The following is a 15,931-nucleotide window of genomic DNA, read 5'->3' on the forward strand; positions in this document are numbered from 1 at the left end:
CTTCAGACTCTAATATAACCTTAGATACAATCAGTGTAAACAGACAGTCACAGACTGTCACTCATCCATGGAGTTACTCACACACCTAGTCAGTTATGCAAAAAATCAATCACACCTTCATTTTCTCAACTATACAGTTATACACACCTTACTTATTCAAACATATACTAACACATATTTACTTTACTCTCTTATACAATCCCTGATACATGTTCACAATGATCCATACAGCCACTCACACATTCACTGGCTCTTATGCACAGTTATTTATATATGTCAACTCTCACATGTACTGTGTTTTACAATTTACATATGTACTTACTTTGACATGTAGCACTGAGATATCCATTCACTCACTAATACACTCATGCACAGTCAACCGCCCATACAGCTGTTTCCACATGCACTTTTGAACCCATACATATAGTGAATCAACTACTCACACATCTATGTACAGAGTCACACACCTCCCAGCCACCCATACACACACACTCAGTTTCCCATACAAATACTTTGACAACCAATGAATAACCCATACAGTTACTCATATAGCTACTGATCAACATATGCAGCAGTTTGTAGAACAACAGATATAATGATGCACAAATTAAAACAGTTTAGTCACTAACCCATGCACTCAGTGAGACACATTTAATCACTCACTCATACAGTCAGTCATGCACCTACTAAATCCTTCATCCAGACACTTATACATCCACTCATTCTTCAATATGTAAGACATATTTTAACTTTACAGAAACATACAGTCACTGGATGTTGTCATCTGTGATGTCATCAGTGATGTCATTTGAGATGTCATCAGTGATGTCATTTGAGATGTCATCAGTGATGTCATTTGAGATGTCATCAGTGATGTCATCAGTGATGTCACTAACCATGTCATGAATGATGTAATATGTGACATCATCAGCAGTGGATTGCGGGTGCGCGATATATAGTTAGTGCAACTAACTATATATGAAATTTCAATGGTTTTGTGTGAGTAAAATAAGGTTTTGAAAAGGCTAATCCCTAACTATATATGGTCTATAACCAATGGTTTTTTCAGTGAATATATATATATATATATCCAAAAAGGCACTTTTACTCGTCTGAATAAAACGTCACCGACACTCTGGAAGTTGCTGTGCACGTAGAAATTTAATAGGCAGGAAAACAACGCGTTTCGCTTTGCAGCTTGATCACGTTTACAAGTGAAACACCAAACAATTGTCTTTTCACTCTTTCTAGTGATCTAGAAAATGGACAAAACACCCAAAAATGTCCCTTAGTGAGTACCAACATGGCGGACATGTTTACAGGAGCAAACAAGTGTATTAATAACTAATGATTTTCAATATGAATCATTCTAGTTCATTCAAATAAATTATGAAAACGAATGCGTGCATACAACTACATTTTTGCGAGCACAGAATCATAAATTTATAAGATATTCATTAACATTTTGAAGACCATGTTTCGATCGCTAATAGTTGTATACTAGCGTTACTATTTACCAATATAAAATATATCGTGTGCAAACGTTGTCGGAAACAGATTACAACTAAAGCCATGTCAGGCTAGTAGATCAAAATAACCTTCATCACCATTGGAAAGGGTTCAGTCCGACATCACGCCCAAGTGGGCAAATGTCAAAACAGATATTTGTATCATACATTGAGATACAATCCAAGCCCAAGTGGGCAAATAAAGTGTTTCCAAGAACATGTTAAATCATACTCCATAAACATATTGGATTCACATTCAAAGTCCATGCCCAAGTGGGCAGGCTAAATTCTTACACCATGGTCATGTATATGTAATTGTCGAGATGTTGACCTCCAACTTATGAAAATTCCGCAATCTTTTCAATAAGTTTTCATAAAGCCTGATCAGTTATAGTAATCTCCTTATTCTGTCACACCAGTTCATAAGGTACCTGAACAAGAATATTAAAATGAGAGTTAAAAACAGATTTATCCAAATCGGATTGCAGGCAATACTATAATATCATATTGTATATTTCTCATATTATTCAACATGATGTACAGCTAGCTCTTCATGCAGGTTCAATCCTTTAGGCATCATACTTTCGGCGAGCCACAGGGTATTGCAGATTAAGGTTTTTTATTGCCCTTAAATGCTGTAGGACTCGTTCTTTGGCTTTTAGGATTGTGCTACCCACGGCCCAAATATTACAAGGGCAGATAAGTACGTAAACACAGTACGTTGTGTTACACGAAAGAGATTTTCTGATCATGAACACTTTGCCAGTTGTGGGTACTGTTAGTTCTTTACAATTTGTGCTATTGCGACAAGCCTTGCAAGATCTGCAACATCTGAAACCAGGAATATCTTTAGGTTTGATTTTATCCACCACCACATTTTTACTCAGATCATCTTTCAGAGATCTACATTTTCTAAAGGTGACCTGGGGATTGTTGTTAAGATAAGGTTTCAAATGGTGATCCGTCAAAAGAATACTCCAATGTTTATTTAAGATTTTTCTAACCTCATGTGCCTGACCAGAATATGTCGTAATGAATCTTACTTTATCCTCTTTTTCTTTGATTTTGTTGGGATTAAGAAGTTCATTTCTAGTACTGGCATCAACTCTTTTGCAAGCTTGTGTGATTGTTTTATTTCTGTACCCTCGTTCAAGGAACCTGTTGCACATAAGTTCTTTTTCCAATTGGTATGCCATTTCCGTGCTGCAATTTCTCTTGGCCCGTAGGAGTTTACCATAAGGAATACTATCTACTAGGCTTCGAGGATGGGCACTTCTGGCATTCAACAAACTGTTGCCTGCCGTAGGTTTTCGAAACAGTGCAGTATTTATGGTGTCTCCTTGAACCTCAACACAGATATCTAGGAATTCAATGGATTCTCTTTGGATGTTTTCTGTGAAAGTAAGATTAAATGTGTTCATATTTAGTACCTTCACAAAGTCCCTGGCTGACTCAATGCTTCCATTCCAAATCATAAAAATATCATCGATGTACCTAAGCCACAGGGCTACTTGGGTGTTAAATTCGGCTAGTTGGTTGGACACCTGCTCCTCCCACCAACCCATGAAAATGTTGGCATAACTGGGGGCGAAGCAGGTGCCCATCGCCGTGCCCTGTGACTGTCGGTACATCCTGTCATCAAACATAAAAAAATTGTTTGTCAAACAAAATTCAATGAGGGTAATTAACATTGAGGAATGGCCTGTGTAAGAGATGGATCTGGATTTTAGAAAATGTCTTACTGCTTTTAGTCCCAGGTCATGTTTAATGCATGTGTACAGGCTACTTACATCTAAAGTTACCAAGATAAAAGAGGGTTCCCAATGAATGCTTTCAATGATCTTAAGAAAATGAGTAGTGTCTTTTTTTTCAATTCAATTCAAAGATTCTTTATTTCGGCTTTGTTGCCATAAAAGAAACAATTCATATACATACAATAAAAAAGAGCAAGGTAAAACTGTACAGCATGGAACTTAAAAACCATTGATTAAAAACAATTCATTTCATATTAGAGACAATCAATACACAAACAACAATAGAGTTCTGCAGTGGGCCCCCCACTAATAGCTAAAAAGTTTGTCAATTCTATCTCTGGAATTGATCCCGTTTACAATTGATATCCCAGTTTTTTCCTTTGGAAAAAAATACAATGTAAAAATCTACTGACACTAAATATTATAGGTTGAGTTGTGTTAGTTGAGAGAATTCTAAAAGCCTGTGTACATGATCTCACGCCTAACGCTAAGCATATTGGTTTTATCCATCTTTTCCTGGCCTGTGCATATACTGGGCAGAAAAAGAGGATGTGTTGCTCATTTTCTTTCTGGTGGCTTCCACACATAGGGCAAAGTTCATCTGTCACTAGGTTTGAAATATTTGGGCCACTGGCCCAACGAGCCAAAGTTGAACTTATTTGGAGATTACCATATCTAAATTTTAAAAATAAGGTTTTTGCGAGTGGAGGTTCTATTTCATCCAAAAAAGTCTCAAAAAGTGGTTCGTCCTTAAAAGTGAGGAACTTTGTTACTAAGGTCCCACCAGTTGGAGCACTTTTGATCATGTTAGCAATGGAGGTCCAGAAGGCCCTTTTTAATATTTGTTTCGAGTTAGATGGTAGTTGATCCGGGTTCTCCCAAAAATGTTTCAGACCTAAGTTAATGAACCAAGTTTTGACATGTTTGAACCACGGGATAACTTTGAGGTTATCAAGCTCCATAATTTCTTTTAGCCCATCCCTGTAATCTTGTAATTCGGGTACCCTCCATAGCCTAACCCACAGCAGCAATGGGCGTATTATAGTGTGGCGGTCCGTTCTTTTAAGGTTTAGGTCTAGTTGAAGGGGCACTAGGGGAGTGCCTCTCAGGACCCTTACCAAACTTCTCATGAAATTATTGTCCAGGACACTGAAAGGGCCCTTGGACCCAGGGCCCCAAATTTCTGCGCCATAAAGCACTGCTGGCTGTACTTTAAATTTGTAAAGTTCAACCGCCGGGGACACGGCTTTGCTAGTGCTCAGGCTTTGTTCCCTAAGGATGGGTTTTACATTCTGGGAAAATGTCATCTTACTTTTTTCCAGTTGAGCTTTCCAGGAAAATTTGGAGTCCAGTGTCACCCCTAAGTATGCAAAATGGGGGACCGATTCTAATTTTACTCCTTTTAGGGTTAAGCAGCCTTTGTCTGATTTAGTAGGATTTAGGGCAACACATTTGGTCTTTTTCCCATTTATCTCCAGTCCCTTCTTGCTACAATATTCACTGAAGGAATTCAATAGAGCCTGGAGACCTCTTTTGGTTTGGAAAATCAAGATAGTGTCGTCAACAAATAATAGGGAAGTTACCTTTTCGCCGTTCAGTTTAGGGGAATCATTTTCGCATCCCTCAAGGTATGAGGGGATGTCATTCACAAAAAGAGAAAAGAGTGTAGGGGCCAGAACGCACCCTTGGCGAACACCACGCTCAATGGGAATTTTTGGGGTTAGTTCTCCATTGGGGCCCCAACGGATTCTCGCAAAATTACCTCTATGAAGCTCTTTAATCTGGACTATTAGATTGATTGGCATCCCTACTGCACTCAATACTTCCCATAGTAACTTGCGAGGCACTAAATCGAATGCTGCCCTTAAATCGACAAATGCGACATATAATTGACCCTTTTTGATCTTTACGTATTTCCAGTAAAGGCAACAAAATCGGAAGATTTGGTCTATTGTGCTGACTTTGGGTCTGAATCCAGCTTGATATCTAGTTAAAATTGCATTTTCATCCAGCCAATCACTGACACGAAATAAAATATGTTGTGCATACATTTTCTGGAGTATATCCATTAAGCTGATTGGCCGGTAATTGGAGGGGTCCATCCTGTCTCCTTTTTTAAAAATTAAAACAATTTCGGCTCCCTTCCAACTTTCTGGAAAGTCTGGATTACGGGATAGTTTATTGCACAAGTAGTTAATATAAGGTACCCATACTTTTAGATCGTGTTTATATAAGTCTCCCGGAATCTTGTCTAGCCCTGGGGCTTTACCAGATTTTATTTGGCTTATTGCCAACTCTGTTTCACCTAAAGTGAAATCCAGATAATCTGTTGGAAGTACGTTGCTTGGGGCATTCGTATCAATGGGGAGATCTTCGTATTTTTTATACAGGCTAGTAAAGTGGTTAACCCAGGTTTGCTCGTCCAAATAGACGTCCTTAACCACTCTCCCTACATGGTTTCCATTAGCTACTAGCCTCCAGAAAGCTACGTTGTCACGTGATTTGGCGGCCAGCAGCATATCGGCCCATTTTTCTTCTTCCCAAGCTATTTTTGAAGCCTTTTGTACCGATTTATAATGTTCCTAGCTGTTTTAATATCTAAGGGTGCCTTAGATTTAATCGCTATTAAAAGTGCCCTTTTGGACTCCCTACAGGCTCTATCGTACCAGGGTTTGCTGTGGGACAGATTGTGTATCTTTTGCTGACTTTTCTTAGGCATCTTGGTAACTAGAAGCTTAAGAGCATCAAAAAAATGTTGGTGTAAAGTCTTAAAGTGAGTGTTGTTTTCCTCGTCTGATATACAGTCTAAATATGGACCAAATGTACATGTGAAAAGTGTGTATATTTTTGCAACAATTTCGCCATAGTCCAATATAAGTGGCCATTTTAGTGATCGCCTATTATTACTAATGTGGATCTCATTGTTATCGCCATTATTTCCTTCTAAGGGCATAGAGGAAGCTATAACCTCTAACAGTGAGGCTTCCATTTTAAGATCTAAGGGAAAATCGTCACTTTCTAGTCTCTCTATTACCTCGATGTCAAGGAGGTATGCCCAAGTTGATATGGAAGCAATAACAAAATCTATATTACTTTTGTAATTTCTCCTCCAAAAGGTAGGCTTCTTCAAACTATCAGACGGTAACCGTCCATTACAAGCCCTAAGGCAGTGTTCTGTACATATTTTGGTCATTTGGAGGGCCAGAGTTGAGCATTTAACTGATTTGACATTATCCAAGGCGGGGATTCTGTTAGCCTGGTCTTCCTCTTCGAAAATATCGCTAAGACCCATGACTGGCTCATAGTTACAATTTAAATCGCCGGCCACAATAATAAAGTCCTCCCTGGTATCCAAATGACTTAGAAAGAAATCTAGTTTGGATAGTATTGGTGATTCTCTTGTTGTGGGTGATGGCCTATTGTAAATATTTATTAAAAATAGGTTTTTCCCTTCTCGTGCAGTAATTTTTAATGCTAATATGTCTGGGGAATTTGCATCCACCACCTCAATGTTCACCCTTAGATTTACTTTCACCCAGGTTATTAAACCACCCGAGGGCCTTCCACTCCTAGATGGAATAGCACCAATTCCATAAGTTTTGTACCCTAATCTATGTGGAGTATCGACTGTCCAGGTCTCCTGTAGCATGCAGAAGTCGAAGGAATCAATATAGTTAGCCCATTCTGGGTCCCTACATTTTTTGTGACTCCCGCTATGTTCCAGGAGACCAATTTGAATGACTGCCTTGTTGCAGCTGCCATTTCCAGAAATACCTTTTCTGCCTCCCTGCAATTAGGGAGAACCTCAAGTTGTACAGTCGAAGGACCCTCTGTACTACTCAGATTGTCCTGAGATGGCACCAAGACGTTTGTGTGTATAACACTCTCATCTAAGGTAAATCTATCCCTAGTTGTTAATACAGCCACATGTGAGGGCCCTATGTTCCCCAAAGGTTCAGTTTGATTGACAGTGCCCCCAACACTCAGAAAACGTATTCATTTTCCACACCCCCCACGCCCCCAACGTTGACAGTTCTTACTCCTTTTCCCTCACCCCCCAGTGTCTTATGGCATCAATCACAATCATCTAGTCCACTAAATATATCAAATCTATTGGTGGTCTCTAGAGGTGTGAATGGTTTTAGGTGGTCCATTCTTCTATTGTTAATGTTGAAGGGTCTGGCTGGCACATAGTTCCATCCATAGGAATCAGGTGCAGGCACCGGATGGGGTAGGTAATACGAGTCCCTTGCATTCTGTCTGGTTGGTGGGTACAGTGTGTGTTGAGTGTTCCCAGCTCTCTGTATGATCGATGGGTAGCAACTAGGGTGGGTTTGAGATGTTATATGCTGGGGTGGTTGGTGCTGGGAAGGGAATACCACTGACCTAGGATAAAAATACGTCAGTGGTCTAGGGATTATGCAGTTGTTAGTAATGCCTGACGGCCAATTTAATATAAATTGGACAGCATTAGGATCCCTGAAATTCACAACCACCACATAACCCTCGATGTCTTTGGGTCTACCCCCCAGCCATTGAAGACGGCGAACATGAACAATTTCGCCATTAATATGATTTTCTATTGGCCTGTATAGACTTAGCCAATGCATAATCTTATTCTTCAATTGGGCAAAGCCCCCCCGCTTATTTGGTTGCAACACAGGGACCCCTGTTAGAACTACCACAAAGGGCACTGCCTCTGGTGGTAGTTCAGGTAAAGGAGCCTGTTTAGGTCTCCCCCAGCTGGACTTAGGGCCCCCGCCTCTATTGTTGATCTCTCCTGAGGAGTGTTTGCCATAACATTGGAAGATTTACTGACTAGAGTAGCCGGTATTGGATCTGGTTTGTTTTGTGGTTGTTTGGGTGGTGGAATAAACTGGGAAGTCGTTTTGTTCCCTGTATGCTTGGAAGTGGAGGGATTCGTCAATGGGATAGAAATAGGGGCAGAGACTGGTACAGCTGGGATAGATTCAGGTTGTATCGTGGTGTTATGCAGTACATTGCTAGGGGTTATGATGGTATCAACACCCTTACTTCCCAGTGCCCGCTCAATTTTACTTAATCTAAGTTCCACTTCGATCAACCTCTCTAGAATTGACGCAGAGTAGGTTTTAATTAGGCTGTCTAGAGTATCTAGTGTAACCAGATCACGATTTACTTGGGGCACTTTGTCAGCCATAACAGTATCCGAACTGCCCTCTTCGTCTATAAGCATATTGGGTAAGAGCAATGGTGTAGTGGTAGTCCCTTCTGTAGCTACTGGTGGATTGTCAGGGTTGTTAGCAAAAGTCTTCGTCTTTTTCCCAAAGTCAGAATGACTTAACTTTGGTTGTTGCAAATTCCCCCTTTTTCGCCTTTTCTTACAAGGAGGAGGGCCATGTATCCTGGATGCAGGCATGGTTTTTTTTACCCTATTTCGCGTTGTTTTGGCTAATATATGGACAGGTGCCTTTGTTAAATTAGGAGTACTCATGTGGGTACTTGGGGAGGTGCCATTCATAGCCAACTCAGAGGAAGTAGTTAGTGTGGGTGTAATGTTGTTCACTTCTGGAGGCTGGGTATCCAGTATATGTACAATTACATTAGCTATCTGGGTATTCTCATTGCTGGAAGAAGTAGGTAGAAGTAATGGTGATGCAGCCCGATTTTTCATGCTTTCCACAGAGCGACGGCGTTTAGCTCGACGCTCTGCCAAAGCAATTTCCATAGGGATGTCAGGGGTGGCCTTAGTGAAATAATTATCTAGCGTTTTGTTTAACAAACCTCCATGCTTGTCGGACATGGTCAACTTAAGCTAAACAAGGTATGGAAATACAAAGCAACAGTTCAAAATTTTCCAACAAACCTATCTCATATCATGTACAGAAGTAGGGAAATAAAGTACCAGGGGGTAATGTCCGGTCCGGTCTCTTCGGTTCTCTGAGGGCCTCAGAGGGCCCGCCCTTGTCCCGGGCTTCTCCCGGTCGCTCCCGCGCTGCGGGGCTAAGCCGTTATTTTTGTATGGTCCAAAAAAAAAAGGAAAGGGAAGGGAGGAGCCTGCAGGGAGAGCTGCCCAGGTGGCTTGAATGAGGGCGGGCGGGCGCTCCTGGGACAGGTAGTCCTGCGCCTCCGCCTACTCGCAGCCCTGCAGGTTTGGTGATTGTTTTCAAGTCCGGTTGCCAGATAGTTTCAGGACTGCTTCCCAAGCGACGCGGGACCCGCGTAGCGGGTACCGCTAGTTGCTGACAGGAACAGGAGCAGAGGGAAATAGGGTCAGTTCCGCTACCGTGAACAAGCTGCTGCCAGGGAAATACTACACAGGGTGTCCCACCAGTAGTTCAATTCCGCTGCCTTTTCAGCGGACCAGTGAGGGAGGAGCCTGCAGGGAGAGCGGCCCAGGTGGCTTGAATGAGGGTGGGCGGGCGCTCCTGGGACAGGTAGTCCTGCGCCTCCGCCTACTCGCAGCCCCGCAGGTTTGGTGATTGTTTTCCAGTCCGGTTGCCAGAAAGTTTCAGGACTGCTTCCCAAGCGACGCGGGACCCACTTAGCGGGTACCGCTAGTTGCTGACAGGAACAGGAGCAGAGGGAAATAGGGTCAGTTCCGCTACCGTGAACAAGCTGCTGCCAGGGAAATACTACACAGGGTGTCCCACCAAAAGTTCAATTCCGCTGCCTTTTCAGTGGACCAGTGAGGGAGGAGCCTGCAGGGAGAGCTGCCCAGGTGGCTTGAATGAGGGCGGGCGGGTGCTCCTGGGACAGGTAGTCCTGCGCCTCCGCCTACTCGCAGCCCTGCAGGTTTGGTGATTGTTTTCCAGTCCGGTTGCCAGAAAGTTTCAGGACTGCTTCCCAAGCGACGCAGGACCCGCGTAGCGGGTACCGCTAGTTGCTGACAGGAACAGGAGCAGAGGTAAATAGGGTCAGTTCCGCTACCGTGAACAAGCTGCTGCCAGGGAAATACTACACAGGGTGTCCCACCAGTAGTTCAATTCCGCTGCCTTTTCAGCGGACCAGTGAGGGAGGAGCCTGCAGGGAGGGCTGCCCAGGTGGCTTGAAAGAGGGCGGGCGGGCGCTCCTGGGACAGGTAGTCCTGCGCCTCCGCCTACTCGCAGCCCTGCAGGTTTGGTGATTGTTTTCCAGTCCGGTTGCCAGAAAGTTTCAGGACTGCTTCCCAAGCAACGCGGGACCCGCGTAGCGGGTACCGCTAGTTGCTGACAGGAACAGGAGCAGAGGGAAATAGGGTCAGTTCCGCTACCGTGAACAAGCTGCTGCCAGGGAAATACTACACAGGGTGTCCCACCAAAAGTTCAATTCCGCTGCCTTTTCAGCGGACCAGTGAGGGAGAAGCCTGCAGGGAGAGCTGCCCAGGTGGCTTGAATGAGGGCGGGCGGGTGCTCCTGGGACAGGTAGTCCTGCGCCTCCGCCTACTCGCAGCCCTGCAGGTTTGGTGATTGTTTTCCAGTCCGGTTGCCAGAAAGTTTCAGGACTGCTTCCCAAGCGACACAGGACCCGCGTAGCGGGTACCGCTAGTTGCTGACAGGAACAGGAGCAGAGGGAAATAGGGTCAGTTCCGCTACCGTGAACAAGCTGCTGCCAGGGAAATACTACACAGGGTGTCCCACCAGTAGTTCAATTCCGCTGCTTTTTCAGCGGACCAGTGAGGGAGGAGCCTGCAGGGAGGGCTGCCCAGGTGGCTTGAAAGAGGGCGGGCGGGCGCTCCTGGGACAGGTAGTCCTGCGCCTCCGCCTACTCGCAGCCCTGCAGGTTTGGTGATTGTTTTCCAGTCCGGTTGCCAGAAAGTTTCAGGACTGCTTCCCAAGCAACGCGGGACCCGCGTAGCGGGTACCGCTAGTTGCTGACAGGAACAGGAGCAGAGGGAAATAGGGTCAGTTCCGCTACCGTGAACAAGCTGCTGCCAGGGAAATACTACACAGGGTGTCTTTTAGATAGGCTGGAAGGGAGACAACAAAAGTTCGCAAATAATGATCAATGTATTGGGATGTGTTTTCCAACAACGAGCCAATTGCAGACACAATGGGTCTTCCCGGGGGGTCACTTGCATTTTTGTGGAGTTTCGGGAGTAAGTACAAGATTGGAGTTTTGGGGTGTTCACATCTTAAAAATTTGTACTCATCCCACTCCAATAATCCTCTATCTCTGAAGTCCTGTAAAAGATCATCAAAGAGGATCTTCGCTGTTCTTAAGTCAGATTGGGTGCATGGTTGATAGCAGGTTGTGTCACCTAATTGCCTCAGACCTTCTGCTAGATATTTGTTTTTGTCGAGGACTACAACATTCCCCCCTTTGTCTGCATTACGGATCACTATTGTGTTGTCTGCCTTAAGATTATCAATGGCCTGTTTTTGTTCAAAGGAAAGATTTTTCATATTATTAGGTATACGTTTCGTTCTTAATTTCTTGATGTCATTCAAAACACATTTTTCATAAACCTCTACTGATTCACATGTGATCTGAGGAAGAAACCTGGATTTGACCTTAAAATGACTCCCAGGGTTTACATTAGTGTTCATATCAGTGTCATTCAAAAATTAATCCGGTACGATACTCCCAGAGGAAATCACTTCCAACAGTTCCACATCATTTAAATTCAAAACAGTCGAATTGTTTGTACTCATGTCAGAGGGAGGTCTAGTAGGATGCGTTTCAAACCATTTTTTGAGTTTAAGTTTCCTTGAAAAATAAAACAAGTCTATCCTGGTTTGTGCATAATTACAATTTGTAGAGGGACAGAAGGAAAGTCCTAATGACAGTACATTATTTTCATGCACAGTTAACGGTCTTTGTGAAAGATTTATTACCGTCATACTCGTGCTTTGCTGCCCCTTGTCATTACTCCCAAGGGCGATTTTTCTGCGTTTCTGTCAAATTTTGGCTTGCTTGTTCCTCTGGGCCTTCCGCAATTTCCTCTGCCTCTTCCCCGTTGGTTTCCTAGGTCCTGTTGGGAGTCTGCTCGTCCTTGATTCAGGACTTGGAACTGTAATAAAAAAAAATTCTTTTTCTTTTGTTGGTCTTCAGAGATCTTTTGATTCAGCCCGGCCGGGGAAATGTCTGGTAGACTGCCATCAGACACATCACTTTCTATGACTTCTGTGGGACTTGCTGTCACAGGATTGGTAGTTTTCATTGGGTTCGATTTATCAAACAGATGATCGTATTTGCTGTGGAAGGTTAGCGTGCGACCAGATTGATAGTCTTTATAGTCACGCAAAAATTTGCGCTGCTTCTTCATCGTAATTTCCTCCTCAAGCTTAAGCATTTTCGTTTCTAATTGTTTTAGATGCCCATCTAGCGCCTCTTTGGTCATGAGGGTACTTATTTCAGATAGCACCTGCTCAATTTGCTCCAGTAGTTTGCTTCTATCTTTGAGAGCATATTTAACTAGGATGCGCATCATAGTGGTGGGACAGGATGAGGAATTATTGGCCCACTCCTCAAGCATATCTGGATCAGGATCCTCGAAGGTGGGAATGGTAAAGATCCTGAGGCCCCGGGGTACTCTCCCGACTTCGATATAGCGTTGAAGAGACTCCGCCTCCCACCACTTTGAAAGCTCTTTCTTTTGCAGCTTCTCTAGTTTGATTAAAAGAGTTTGCAGTTGAACTTCATTGCTTATATTGCTTGCAGCTTGGGCACTTGAAGTTGGCAAATTTCCACCCTGCATGAAAAATAGTTTGTCTGCTGTTGCCTTGCGTTTGGCATCCAAAGCTGAAGTAGTGTGACTCACTGGTTAGAGGCGGCAGACCCGAGAGCAGAGGACGGCCCGGGACCAGGGTTCGATTCCCGACGCGGCAGGTTTCTGGACCAGGGTCAGCGGACTCGATAATTCTCTCGCCTCGGTGCCCACTCTGATCAGCGATCACACTCGGCAACTCTGGGCATTAGCTTGCCTCATCTTCACTAACGGCCCCACCAGACCGCCGGGGATGCCTGGTCTCACCCTGGAGATACCCAATAAGGGACCATCTCACAGGGAAGCCAGGAAGGGTTTCGCAGCGGTCGAAGCGCGGAGATACTCCTCCGGGAGTCGATCCTAGCACTATATAAACCTGCAATTAAAGCTGCCATTGTTACGTGCTTGTAATATCTCCTCAGCAATTTCCGGCGTTACTAGGGGACGTCTCCCCTTGATACAAAACGGCTCCCCAGACCCTTGGCAGTTGCGGACTGCAAGTGCTCTGTAGCGTTATCCACCTCAGCGTATTCCTACGAGTCGAACCGCATACCTGCGCCACTCCTCTTGGATCAGCCGATCAGGACGTCAGCCCAAATGCACTACCGAGTCCACAATTCCTTGCGCCTTGCCGCCTTCCGCCTTGCCGTAATCACGGAGAATAGAACAAATATAAATCCGGACAAGTAAAAGTGCCTTTTTGGATATTTTGGGTGACCGGCAACCTTACACCGACCCACCCGCGAACGTGACTGGTTTCTAACCGGAACTTTGGTGCTATATATATATATATATATATATATATATATATATATATATATATATATATATATATATATAATATATATATATATATATATATATATATATATATATATATATATATATATATATATATATATATATATATATATATATATATATATATATATATATATATTTTTCTTTTCCCCAAATGCCGGTAAACAAGAACGGCTGTCACAGGGCGGTCCCGCCAGGCCACCGGCAGGCATGAAATGTGTATCCAACGATTTTCTCCGCGTTAAAGGAAGAAATGCAGGACACCCAGAGCTTTTGTGAAGGTATTTTATTTTCAGCAAACGGAAAAGGTCTCACGACGCGTTTCACCACTTAAGGCTTGATCACGCTCTGATCAAGCCTTAAGTGGTGAAACGCGTCGTGAGACCTTTTCCGTTTGCTGAAAATAAAATACCTTCACAAAAGCTCTGGGTGTCCTGCATTTCTTCCTTTAACGCGGAGAAAATCGTTGGATACATATATATATATATATATATATATATATATATATATATATATATATATATATATATATATATATATATATATATATATTACCTACTGGCGGTCGCCAGTAGGTAGTTATAGTTAGGAACTAGTTTCCATAAGAAATCCTCAACATTCTATTTGGAATAACTTTGGCCCTGGTGGATGAGTCTTTGCGAATTTCTCAAAGAAGATGGCTCGGTCCGCTGCGCTCCTTCCCTGAAAGTTTGGGGGGGATTGGTCAAGTGGGGGCTGAGATATAAGGGGGTCCCAAAACGTGTTTTCTCCATGTTATTTTCCATAGGACCTTTAGACTCGGCTACAGGTCGAACGGCTGAATGGATTTATAAGAAATTTGCCAAAACTGTAGAGTCCTGTTCGCAGATTACGCTTTTTTTGGAATGGTGTAAATCCGTTCAGTAGTTGTTGAGAAAATTAAAGTTAAAGTCAATTATATATCTATAGGCGCGCACACGTGCGCGCACCCAAGCGGCTGCGCGTGAGCGGAATTTTTTTTTGCTGCGTGACGTCTGTTAACGTTCGATTCGAAGGAAATCAGGAAGTTTTGTCCGCCATTTTGTCACTGCGAGTAAATATATTGTTCATTTCAAAGCGTTGAAACATGGAAAGGGGAGAAGGTAGAGATTGTCTTGCTGCGTAGGTTTTCTCGGGGTGTGTAGTAAGGCCCTTAAACGCGAAAAGATATATTTTTTTTCGGGAAAAAAATAACGGGGTGCGCGCCCCCGGTCGCGCACACCTATTCACAAGAGTGTGAAAATGGAGATAAATCAGAAGTTTGAGTGCTTAGATATAAGGTGGCTCTGAAAAGAGCCCTTGTGTTAATTGAGTGTTTTCTGCATTTATAAGTAAGTACCGATGCAGAGCCTGATGTTGCAGAGGAAGATTCTGTTTCCCTCATTCGTGAAATGAACACCGTCTCTCCTATAGACGTCTTGCATGTGGTATCGCAAGTTGTTGTGGTAAATAGAACCCATGCTATAATCTCTGAGGAACGCAGAAACAGATTTATTTACATGTCTCCTTGCTTTCTCAAATTGTGCACAATGTTGATTGGACCAATTCCATTTCTGTCTTTGGCATATATTGGAATATACCAAGGCAGATCGAGGAAAAAGTGTCATCAATTGTCGAAAGGTGTCTTTTAGAAGCATTTCCAGACCTACCCCAGTGATTGTGCCTAGATTGTTCCCACCACAGTGCACAATTATAAGGTCTGGTTCTGGGAGATGCATAAAAGTTTTCACCAATGGAATCAATTGGTGACATTTCAATCCTCTTTTGGCAATCCATGTTATGTGTACATTTGGTAAGCCGAGGTTGCAAATTTGTCTGCTTACTGCATATTTTTCACTCCAGTGAATATAACTGTGTCCTATTAGCCAGACCTTCATTTTCAAGGGATTTGTAGTCGTCCTCCGATCGGTTCTGGAAGTGGAATGGTAGTTAGAAGTTGAAATTCTAAATAAAGAAAAAGGAAGAGGCTGGGTGTGGTTTAAAAAATAAAAATGATTGGTTGATTGTAACAAGTGGAGATTGAACAGTACGTTCCATGTTAATGTTTATGTTAAACGAAAAGTACTATTGGGTGTGAAAAAAAAAGACATGTAACAGAGTTGTGGATTGGCAGGTGTTTCTGGAGGGAAAACAGTCTTCTTAGTTTGTTGTAGAACGTTAAGACATGAACTTTTGACCTGTGC

Source organism: Lissotriton vulgaris, chromosome 4_1, assembly GCF_964263255.1.
Source record: "Lissotriton vulgaris chromosome 4_1, aLisVul1.2, whole genome shotgun sequence".
In the NCBI taxonomy this organism is placed as follows: Eukaryota; Metazoa; Chordata; class Amphibia; order Caudata; family Salamandridae; genus Lissotriton; species Lissotriton vulgaris.